The 10,501-nt window shown below is 38.5% G+C and overlaps 1 pseudogene; it reads right to left on the reverse strand.

The window, feature by feature from the left end:
* Positions 1–7,181: 7,181 nt before the first annotated feature.
* Positions 7,182–7,807, reverse strand: LOC149194894 (transcriptional activator FHA1 pseudogene; annotated as a pseudogene).
* Positions 7,808–10,501: the final 2,694 nt, after the last annotated feature.

Consider the following 10,501-nt stretch of genomic DNA (forward strand, 5'->3'; position numbering starts at 1 on the left):
AGCAAAGCACTTAGAGATGCTCCTTTAAAATATCAAATCATGGAAAAACAGGCTTATGCCCTTGTAAAGGCCATTAAGGATTTCAGAGTTTATATCTTGTACTCTCATGTGATAGCTTATGTCCCAAATGTTGTGGTCAAAGACATTCTAACTCAAGAAGGAATTGAAGGAAAAAGAGGCAAATGGATAGCTAACATTTTGGAATATGACCTTGAAATTAAGCCAACAAAACTGATAAAAGGACAAGGATTAGCCAAATTGATGACTGAAACCAATTTTCAAGCCCTTGACATCAATGAACTAGATAACGAGCAGGAGATGGCGACTCCATAGATCAATCAAGCCTTCTTACAATCACCTTGGTATGCTGATATAATTTATGTATTGCTAAACTTGCAAGCTCCTCCAGGGTTATCCAGAACTAAAAAGAGATTCTTGAAAATGAAAGCTTCAAAGTTTTGTATTCTAGACAATGTTTTATTTTGGAAAAATCATGAAGGTATTTTGTTGAATTTCCTAACATAGTATGAAATTGACAAAGTACTCAAGGATTTTGATGCAGGGGACTGTGGTGGACATTTGTATTGGAAGTCAACAACAGATAAAATCCTAAGAGCCGGTTTTTATTGGGCCTCCCTGTTTACTGATGTAAAGAAACTTATAGTTTCTTGCCATAAATGTCAAATCTTTGAAGGCAAGAGAAGGCTTTTATCTTTACCCCTGAAACCCCTTTCCACTGAGAGACCATTTCAACAATGGGGTTTAGATTTCATTAGAGAAATTCACCCTTCCTCTCTTGGCCAGCATAAGTGGATTTTAACTACAACAGATTACTTCACCAAATGGATAGAGGCCATCCCTTGTAGGCAAGCCAATGACTCAATCATCATGTAATTCCTAGAAACCAATATCCTATCTATATTTGGCTGTCCTGAGAAGATTATAATAGACAATGTTGCTGGCTTTAAATCCAAAAGAATGATCAATTTTTGTCACAAGTACCACATTACCTTAGGTCATTCCATAGCCTATTATCCTCAAGGTAATGGTTTAACTGAATCATCCAATAAGAGTCTGATCAACATCATAAAGAAAGTATTGGAAGAAAATAAGAAGAATTGGCACAAAAAGCTTGTCAATACACTTTGGGCAGATAGGATAACCACCAAGAGATCTATTTGAACAAGCCCCTATGAGTTGGTTTATGGCATGGAGGCAGTATTCCCTTCATCCTTTGGAATCCCTGTGATAAAATTACTGCAAGAAATACAGACAGAACCCAATGACATTCAGAGAAGAATCAATCAAACAATTCATTTACAACAGACTAGAGAGGAAGTGTATCACAGATCTCAGATCCCACAAGAGAAATTGAAGAAGATTTTTGACAAAAGGACAAAGGTAGAATATTTTTTCATAGGAGATAGAGTGTTGAAGTGGGATTCTAGAAGGGAAGATAAAGGAGAACACGGTAAATTTGATTTCCTATGGAAAGGACCTTTTGTCATTCAGGCTGTACAAGGAAACAACACCTATTTTTTGAGAGGCCTGGATGGTACAGAAGCAGAGGATGGGCCAGTCAATGGGCGAATGCTCAAGCATTATTTTGATCCTCTTTGTTAAGCATATCAGCACTATATTTTGTACATAATAATGTCTATTTTCAGCAGTTTACTACAACAATAAGATAAGGAATAAGATGCAGCAAATTTTGAGGAAAAGATCAAGGAATTGTGCCACCTTTCTGTGTTATATATTTTGAGTCTATTGGAAGACTTAAGGAAGAAGACTTGGGAGCTATAAAAATGATGACAAATACTCAGACAAACTAGCAAAGATAGAGCTGTAATCTGTTCAAATTAGCTCATGAAAAATGTATATATGCCACAAAGATATAGTTTGTTGGTCTAAAACAAAAGGAAATTTCAGATTACAGCAAGAGCTGAATACAAGGCCATCTGACCTGTTGTTCTTTGATTTTAACCTGGAAAAGCCATCCCCAAGTGGAGCCACTATTAGGTTTCTATGCCAATAGGTGTCATATTTCATGATTGACTGTGAAAATGCCAAATATGATCATCCTTTCCATGTTGCAAAGGTTCCATATTTTTCAAAAAAAAAAAAAAAAAATTAAAAATGTAAAGAGGGTATGCCCTAAAAGAGAAATCAATGGGCAAAAAGAATGAATTGGTCAAGAAGACGAAGAAAATGAACCCCAAAGAAAATACCAGGAAAGTGTGCTATGCAAAATGCTACTACTGTCCTATTTTTTGCAAACAAGTTCAGATTATGCAACCAGTGACTCCCGTCACACTAGATGGATGGCCCAACAGCTCAATCTTCGCTAGTCCATGTTTAAATTTCTTGTTTAGCAGTAGAGAATAAAGTCTGTACAAACAGTTTCATCTTGGCAGACAAATAGTTAGGTAGAGAAGCAAAGGGAGCTCAACAGCTGAAACTGAGCCCCTGGAAGAGATAAGGGTAAACTTAGATAGGAGGACAGTTAAAAGAAAAACAAAAGAGAAAGGGTTTGCTAGTTCAAATGCACCCTGGAAAAAGAAGAAAAAAATGTTAAGTGTATTAGGCTGGGTAGGGAGTTGGATCTTGGAGAAGGAGGTTGATGATCAGTTTTATCTTGGTGAGTATGATCTATCTCATGAATATCACAAATACCATGGAAAAATATGGTGACAAATTAGATGTTGCATGTCTAACTTCCCCTCATTCCTCTCACAACAATTACTCACTAACCTCCCCTAAAGAGATTGAGATATGCTCAATACTCTCAAGTACCCTCCATCTTCATGTAAAGATTTAAGTAAATTGACATTTTGCTTAAAGAATAAAGCCACATTTCTTGTGTAAAACATTTATCTTCTCTTAAGCCTAAGTTATCCAACTTTGATGCTTAAAAACCCTTTTATTTCCCCAAAAACCTAGGTTTTTACCTTATAAACCTAGTGTTCTCCATTCATAAAACCATATTAACATTGTAACTCTATTTATATAGCTCCTATGTATTTTTTCCCTCCCATACTATGTAAAAATACATAAAAAATCCCAAAGATATTATAAATATTCCCCCCTGTGGCTAAAGTTATGGCCATATTTTAATTTTTGTTGGGATTATTGGTCCACCCGGGGCCAATAACAACCCTCCACTCGTTCCAACAGGATTTGTTTAGCATTTGGTTAAACAAATAAGCATAGCCGCCCACATAAACCATACAAAAACCCCAAAAAACCAAGGTTTAACACCCCGAAATGTTATAAAATTTTGAATTAAATGGGCGGGCCCCGTGTCATAAACCTTCACCAACTTACCCCTCCGTCACCCTTCCAATTCGGGCTTTCCCATCGGACGATCCACGTCAATATCAGAGGCGCCCCGATAACCGAATGATAGGCTCCAATGGAAAGCGATATTCCCATCGTACTGCAGGACGCGTGTCGCCACATTATTGTATCCCGTCCATTCTGCCAAAATCCTCCGTCGTACATAAACCATAAACCGCTTCCCCTTCTCGCCGCTGACGTCAGCGCCCACGTCAGCTTCCACCTCGTCACTGTTTCATCTGGTGTGTCCACCACGTCAGCGCCGAGTCACCTTCCGTATCCCCGCTACCCGACAAAGATGACATCATGCTGACGTCACCTGACCAAACTCGCCAGAATCAAATTTTTGTTAAAAAGTCATTTTAACGTTGTTTTTGTCCATTTCTATTTGTTTGTTTTGTGTGAGCTTTGCATGGTTCTCGACGTCCAAAATGCCATTTTCTTTGCACATTCCGCCTCCCAGAGGAATTCACTCCGCAGCTCAGCCCCTTAGTTCAGTCTTCGACCTACATTTTGCACCAGTTGCCCATAAAACAGGTATTTACCCAAAATTCGCTCATAAACCCTGTTTTTCCGAGTTTCTCTGTACAAAATTGCCCGGGGAACTAAAATTCGAGTTAAAACGTGCTGCTGCATGCAAACCTCTGCATTATAAATCACTGTTTCACCCGTTTTTTCAAACAAATCTTGTGAATTACGTTCTCCTCTGCAAAATTGCCCATTAAACTAAAATTCAAGCCTTTTCCACTTGCAATATTCCGCAGAAAATCCCACAGACGATCATTTCACCATACTGTTGCTGCAAAAGCCCTAATTACAAATTGAAAAGGTCATAAAATTTGTTGAAAATGGAGGCTCCAGTGGCCCTGAATGTTGCCCCCTTGAATGCACCACATAAAGAGTTGGAGTGGATGCCCCTTGCTGATAGAGATTTCCAAATTACTAATATGATGGGAGAGAAGCCTCACCTTCAAGCCTTTTGTGAAATTAGGAATAGCTACAGAAGCAATATTGATGTCTTTGGAATTTGGGAGTCCAATATGCCCATCTACTACCTCCCTTCAGTAAATGTGCTGCCCGATCTCATCCATTTGTGTTGTGCAAATTATGACCCCACACAAAGAGCAGTTATGACTCCATCTGGGACTGTCCTCTTCCATATTACTCCTCAATCCATAAATGAGATGTTGAACTTTAAGCCAACTCAGCCTCTAGCTCCTCTCACCATCGAATTATTACTTGAACAATGTGCCAAACTGCCCAATTCAGAGATAACCAGAATAGCTCAATTATTCATGAAACCAGATCGCCAACCCAAGCAGCCACCTCCTTTTAATCAAGTCTGGTTCAATGAAGCTGGTGTATTCATTACTGACATGATTTCATATATTTTGGGTTTCAAAACCAGTGAGCATATTGATGAAACTGTCTTAGTGTTGATGTCCATATTTACTCTCGGACAGCCCTCTGTTGTCAAGTATGATTATGCTTCCTTCATAGCTAATAAAATCCATGAGAAATTCATGAACTTGGGAAGAGAAAGAGTGTTCAAATACACATCCTACATATATCATTTGTTGATGTACTATCAACGTGATAGTTTCCAAATTCCTCTTAGAAGATTGGACCTGAAACGAGAAAGGAGATCTGTAATTTTCTGGACCTCAGTATTCTGTGAAGTCTATAACTCCCCTTACACCTATTCTGAGTTTATTGGCCTATTCATATATCCAACTGCTTCGTTATTATTGATAACTCCTCCTGCCAGGCTCGCTGCTGAAATGCAAAAAATTCTACATCTCTCAAAGGACTACAGTATTGGTCACTGGTATTTTTACCAAAATCACACAGTGATCAAGATTTATGGCTATGAATTATCCCCCTACAAGCTGCCAAAGTATGTCCCGATGAGACTCTTTGCCCTGGAATACTTCCGGCAATTTAGTAGTTCGGATTTGACTCATTTCTCTGGTGCTAGGAAAAAGGCATAGCTCAGGATAAGAAATCAATTGGGCCCTTTTATCTTCAATAAAAGGGAAAAAGTCTGGGAAGAGGCAGATAAGATTTTAAGGGATCAACTTATGCTGAAACAAAGTTTCCATTGGTCACCATATGACCCTGAACATTTCATAAGTTTTAGAAGAGTAAAAAACAAGCTTACAGGATATGTTCAACACAAAATCACTGAAATTGAACAATATTGTAATCAACAGGAATGGGTAGAAGGCACATTAGTTGAAGAGATTACTGAAGAAGAGAAATTAGAAAAAGCAATGAAAGGGCTTGAAAAAACGCTTGAGTTGGACTCTTTTGGGCATGTAATGCCCCACTTAAATCTTATCCTACAAATTTTGTTAATGTTTACATTATCTAAAAATATTGAGAAATATTGGTCTAATATAAAATTCATGATTTCCATTATTCAAATTCCCCACTTACCTTCTCAAATTGAATATTAGGTAGGATATGGTCTCCTTCCATTATTTCAAAATATATTTATTCATTTCACATTCCCCAATGTACCCTCACATTTACTAAGGAGAAGACATGGTCCTCTCCATGTAATTACATCTCACATTCCCCAATGTACCATCACATTTACTTGGGAGAAGACATAGTCCTCTCCATATATATATATATATATATATATATATATATATATATATTCATTTCACATTCCCCAATGTACCCTCACATTTACTAAGGAGAAGACATGGTCCTCTCCATGTAATTACATCTCACATTCCCCAATGTACCCTCACATTTACTTGGGAGAAGACATAGTCCTCTCCATTTAATTATCAATATATATATATATATATATATATATATATATATATATATATATATATATATATATATATTCACCTCACATTCCCAAATGTACTTTTCAGATTTACTTGGAAAAAGACATGATCCTTTCCCATTAAATTCTCAATTTTATATTCATGTCACATTTCCAAATGTACCCCTAGCTTACTTGGGAGAAGAGAAGTCAATTGTAAGGATGGATGAGAAGTTAATGACATTAATGAGAGGTGGTTGAGAAGGAGAAGGGAAGGAGGGTATAAAAAGGGAAGGGGAAAGGAAGAAAAGGGGGGTGGGAGTCTTGCTTAGGATTGTGGGGGTTGGTTGTGATTGTTTGGCCTTGTCATGATTTTGGGAGACCTTGGAAACCTGTGGAGGTTTCTTGGGTTTGAGAGGAGGAAAGTATCATTATCTAGTTTGGCACATTCTTCTTGAGGACACATTATATCTGGTTGGACTTGGGCACGGAGGGCTAGGGAACTTGTGGAGGTTTCCTGGGCTAGGAATTTATTTCCTAGTTGGCTGGGAGGTAAATCCGGTTGGGTCGGTGAGAAGGAGCGTTCAGCAGGAGATATAAGACAAAGGTATCATCATCAACCGCCGGAACAGGTATTTTCCATAGACTACTCTTGTAAAGTTTATTAGAATGAAATATTCACCTTAACTTATGTTGATTGTAATGTAAATGATAAAATTTTATTTGTTTAAAAGTCGTCTAAGTAAGTAAGTTATCACCTCTTATCGCATTTAATTTCAGAAGAAATTAGATCTGTTAGCAGACCCTAGGATAGGACTCTTACACATGGTATCAGAGCTTTGGTTCAAAATCTGGACCCAAGCCCACTAAACCCACAATTTATACTTCCCACTAATAAAAACCTTGCATATAGATTTGAGCCCCATGCTTACACTCCACATATTTTATCGAGCAGCACTAAATAATTTTATGTGGCCAGTACACTCTCACTAGTCCAAGAATAAGTAAGTACATGCCAAAAAAAACTTAAAATGCTTAGCACACTCTATGTAATTTGTAACTACATAAATAAACCGAGCCCTAACCAACTCAGCCAAACCCCTTTCTTAGTGGACGTTCCCGGCGGCAGCACATTGTAGGTCATCATTTCTTGGAGGGCCAAGCATTGGGCACCATCAACGCCTCTTCCTCACCATTTCCTTGCTTCCCAGACTTCCTCTGGTTATTCCCGTCCTCGTCCCCAGCTCCTTTAGGCATTCCCGTTCTCTTCTTGGCCACCGCTGCAGCAATAATAGGACCAGAGGCTGAAACATGAGAAGCCAAAGCAGCAACACGAAGATTCACATGAGTCTCCACAATACTCCTGACTGGCAGCAGAAAATAAAAAAATTTGTCCCCGACCTGCAACATATCTTGTGAATCAAGCTTAGGTGGAGGGTTTCCGGGAAGATATAGCACTCCTTCCACATAACACCCATTTTTCCCCAAAACTTCCAGCGTGAACCTCTTAATCATAGTAAATCCTCGCGTGTAAACGGGAAATGTTCATACTGCCGCAGAGTGGGAACAAATCGACGTCAACAAACGAACTCCTGCCTTTCCTGCTGAGAGTTATCGAGTAGCTCTGCATGTAGAACTCGAAATCTTCCCCTTCAGCTTGGCAAAGCTGGCATCAGGCTATTCCATGACACAATATTTCTTTTCGTCCATCAGAAATCTGGAACTTGGGATAAAAATGTCAAAAAACCCTGCAAATCTTCCTTCAATATGGAGAGATTCGCAATCTGTAGATGCAATCATACTTTTGAACGATGGTGTAGAATATATTTAACATAATAACGCCATGATTTGTGACCAGGTCACCATTAGGGTGGTAATCCGAGAATTGGCGAGGCAGAGAAAATGTGCATGTTCCCACTAGAAGAGGTAGCGCAAAATCCTCTGCCTGGTTGTGTAATACTAGCGTGCGTGTCGTTCTCACTAGACAACAGTCTCATCTCGTATCTACTGAGCCCTGATTCCAGTCTCTACAGAAAGTTGTATGCATTCCAGCCATCCACTAGAAGGCATGAACTCCTCGTCAACCACCCTGTAGGAGGTGGAGTGGAAGAGTCCAATTTATCATCTGCAGACAAGTTCAGACGGGAACGACTCAGAGAACGAGGACTCGACATCACTCGCTACGAGTGGGCAAAAACACCTTGTCCTCCTTAGCAGCAACAACAACAACCACATCATCGTCTCATGGTTCCTTTTCCTGCAGGGGTATGTATGCCCATTAACACCATCATTAGGACAGGAATTAAAAGAAAACAGAGAAAAAGTATTAATGTATATTTGTACTTTCAAGGAGAAATATGTGCACACATAGACCGCGAGAGAAAATGGATGACTAAATTAGTTTATGAATGATTGCAAGTTTGAATTAGTTTATCAATGGGATCTGTGTATACAAAAATTGATTGTACAGATCCCTATGTTAGAGATGTACTGTCATGTAGAGATCATAAAAAATTGAGATGAACTGCTACCCAAGAAAAATACAGGTCAATCATTATGTGTTCCTCCTCTTTCTCTCAAATGCTAGAGAGAGATTTTATTATAATGTCCACTAGGGCAACTGGTTTATGTGATGGAGTTAGCAAAGGCCATTGAGAGCAAGAAGACCAACACTAAAAATAAAAGAGTTATTTGTTATTAAAAATACAAAAAAAATAATAATAACGCAAATGGGATGCCAGTGGTCATTTCCCTCACTGGATTTGGATTTTGTTCTGTACCTTATTTAAGCGAGATATCAGTCGTAGTACATGTATTCCTGTTATTATCAATCTTAGATCTATTCCTAAGTAAGACACCATGCTTTTATTTCCACACTACATTGTTCTTCTTCTTGGGTGAGCTAGAATAATTTTTACAACCATGCTCCTCATGCTTGACTTTCCTATTGCTGCTATGTGCTCCAAAATTCCAAGATACAGTCATCATATATCCCGGAATTTGTCTTCTCATACGTTTGGATATCTTTGCTGTTGATTTCTTATTCATTTGTTCGTTTAATAACCATATTGCTTGATTCCTGCTTCATGTTCTCAGCTTCTTTTCGCTTCTTTCTGTAGCCCTTAACTATAGGATGCCCTTCCATTCTTCTATTCATTTATGTTATACCCTTTTTTTTTTCCTGACCCACTTGTTTAGAAATTTAATGTATTGCAGCATATTATCCACCCTGATGTCCTCTTCTTCCTCCCATTTGCCTTCCCAGTTTCCCTGATTCATGTGAAGGTATGACTCTATATTTCGAGAGGCTTTCCTCAACCTTTAGTGCAATTAGAATAGTGCTTACAACAGGATCCGTCTCAAGAGATTCTTGTTTGTTTTCATGATCACTTCAGCTACGATCCATGCTTGATCGTTAGCATGGCACAAATCGTTCTTGAGCATACCATCCGTGTCGCAGCACCAACAAACTAACATGCGTAACACCATGCCAACTCAACTCCAGACTCATTGGCATCATTAGTGAAATCTCTTAGTTGAATCGGTTAGTGCCCATATACCTTTGCCATTTGGTGATTAGATTTGATCAGGTCCACTCCAATGTAACTTCCAAATGGTGGGTTTACAAAAATCCTAGGAGTTTGTTGTTCTTGTGGATGACTTTGTAACCAATGCATTGATGGCAGATTCTATCTGTTCTCTTGTACAAAATCTATATATGGAAACACTCCATTTGTAAATTATCATGCAATCGTAGTGTTCATCATACAATGTTACACTGTAGGTACACAGTTTTGTATTGATTGGGTCATAGGATCGAACTCTATCGTAGTTGTTTGGACAATTAAGAGTTACAGTGAATTCTCATATTTTTTCGATCCATGCTATTCTTGTAGCTCATTCTCTTGTACCCAAAATAAATGTACATTTGATCCAATCTCTGTCTTAATCTGCATTATCTCTTTTGGCTCTGTTGTCCCCTTGTTTTTTTGTATGTTTTGGGTTCTTGTTATGCGTCACGCTTAAGGTTTTAGGTAACAAAGCTCTGCAATGCCCCTTAACACACTTTTGCCACACCAATGCAATTCTGTAATCCTAATTGATTTTGCTTTGTCAAGTCTCTGTTTACTGGAGCTCACCACCCATGGTGATTGGAATAGAAATGAAAGTGTGCATGCTTGTCATTTCTTCTAGTGGGCACTCTATTCTAGGCAAGCATATCCATGTGGGCTAAGCACATGCCTTCTAGGTGCGTAGGGTTAGGTTGTAAGGTGCATCACTGGGTATCAATGTTCAAATTATTTTCTGTCCTCCTTGTCTATAAAAGAAAGACAGGTTACATCACATAGATAAAGAAGTTAAGAGTGAGATAATACATCA

The sequence above is a fragment of the Pinus tabuliformis genome, chromosome 2_2 (assembly GCF_031772625.1).
Source record: "Pinus tabuliformis cultivar Carrire ecotype Pingquan chromosome 2_2, CPIR1, whole genome shotgun sequence".
NCBI classification, from domain to species: Eukaryota; Viridiplantae; Streptophyta; class Pinopsida; order Pinales; family Pinaceae; genus Pinus; species Pinus tabuliformis.